We start from the raw sequence: 2,054 nt of genomic DNA, 5'->3' as shown, positions 1-2,054 counted from the left end.
AGGAGGTGGTGTTAGGGGTGGGTGGGTTTTGGTGAGGACAACAGAGACGAGAGGATAATTTATGTTCTGCCAGGCAGAACCGCCATTACTGCCTGCCATTGCAACTGTTGCTGGATACCAGGGGCTTTTCAGAGTCCGCAAGTACAACTATATGACTCCCTTGCAACACGCCATCCGCAAAAACTCATATTTTCCAAAATAGGCAATTTTTTATAGCTCACTCGTTCCAAAATTCCTCATGAAATTAAAGCCAACCTTTACAAATTGTTAAGGAATTATACTTGATACGATATATGAAGCTTTGATTGTATTCCATCCATCAAAATTAATATTTTCAAAAATATCAATTTTTTTTTAAATTTCAATTTTTTCAGAAATATCAATTTTTTCAAAAATATAATTTTTTGAAAAAATATCGATTTTTTCAGATCTCACTCGGTGCAAAAATTATCGATCTGGTAAAATTAAACCCAAAATTAACAAAATTTGCAAAATGTTGGAAAATTACACTTGGGTTTTAATTTGCAAACAACGACGACACACTAATATGATTTTCAGAAAAAATGTCTCATTTGTAAATCACTCAATTTTTTGAATATCCAAATAGTTTTGTATTGCTCCAAAAATTCAGAAATTAAAAATTTAGTGACGATTTTAAACTGAAATTGAATAAACCCTCATTTAAGTGAGAATCCATCTGATGTTTTGATTGAAATTTTAGTGCTAGCGTATCAATTCCAGGAAAATCAACGAGACCTCGCAAAACGACCAGAATTAGAAGGAAATGTTTATCTTCCGGGTGAAACAGATAAAAATAAACATTTCACCTAACGATTACCCGAGTTGTCGCGTTATTTTTCCTAAATTTCTTTCTCCATTCGTAAACACGGGGGAATAATTTTGTTTCCATTTGACGTGAAATAATGATCATCACACCCTTATCATTTTCCCCGCTTCCATGACTTTTATCTTTCGTTTTTTCATCGGGGAAAAAAGGAGAATAGGTAGACTGTCATTTCTCACTCCAAACGACAGGATGGCGTAATAAATTCATCCAAATGCCGATATTTTCACACAAAATCAATAGATCACTCATCATTTCGTGATCGATGATTGAAATGAGTTTTCCATGTGCACAAAAAAATGGTAATGGACTGAGAAAACCCTGTCACTCCTCTAATCGACATTTTTCGCCTTTACGAGGAAATAATTCTGTGCAGAATTTCAGAGAAAAACGCCCGGCAAATCAACTCCCATTCCTTATTATTTTCCCGTATTATTTATTCTTATCAACAGGTTAAAATTGCCTTTCAACTCGGAATTTATCTCTGGAATATTTTTACAAGAATTGAGATAGACGTAATTTTTATTCCATTTCCAAGGAAATTTTAGGAAAATTTTCTTCTCGTTACATCTCAAAGAAAATGACTGGCTCATCATCTCTAGAAGCGTGAATTGTATTTTGGGGGAAATTGATATTTAATATCAGACGATTCTCCACGAAATTGATTATAAAATTCACCTCAATTTGAAACATCGATAAACTATCAAAAGAATATGAAAGAGGGCGGAAGTTGAGTGGCTGTTGAACTCTCGTAAACTGCGATGGGGATTTTCAAGTGCCTTTGGATTAAACGATCCCCTCGTATTTCCGTTTCCAATAATTCACCGATATTTTTAATGCCGTAGCCATTGGGTCATAGACTCAACGCCATTCCATTATCACTAAATCGTCTATTCAATTAATTATTCAATTATTCCTCCACATGTTCGATGTTTTTACGAGACTCTGCGGTTTACGGAGGAAATTAATCAATTGGGGCTTTTCTTATTGGAAATAACGTTTCCATTTACGAAGAATATAATGAAAAAATAATGATAAAAAAAAAATCGATTGGAGACGCCAATGAAAGCGGGGAAAATATAACGGCTGACATTCCTCAGGAATTTTCCAAATTTTCGCAGACCGTTCCTGGATTTTCTGGTGAATTTTAATTTTTCTCGAAAATTCATGGAATTTCAAAAATTTTTTGACTGTTGCTACTAAAACCAGA

This window comes from Fopius arisanus, unplaced genomic scaffold, assembly GCF_000806365.1.
Source record: "Fopius arisanus strain USDA-PBARC FA_bdor unplaced genomic scaffold, ASM80636v1 scaffold00013, whole genome shotgun sequence".
In the NCBI taxonomy this organism is placed as follows: domain Eukaryota; kingdom Metazoa; phylum Arthropoda; class Insecta; order Hymenoptera; family Braconidae; genus Fopius; species Fopius arisanus.
This window is presented reverse-complemented; position numbering follows the sequence as displayed.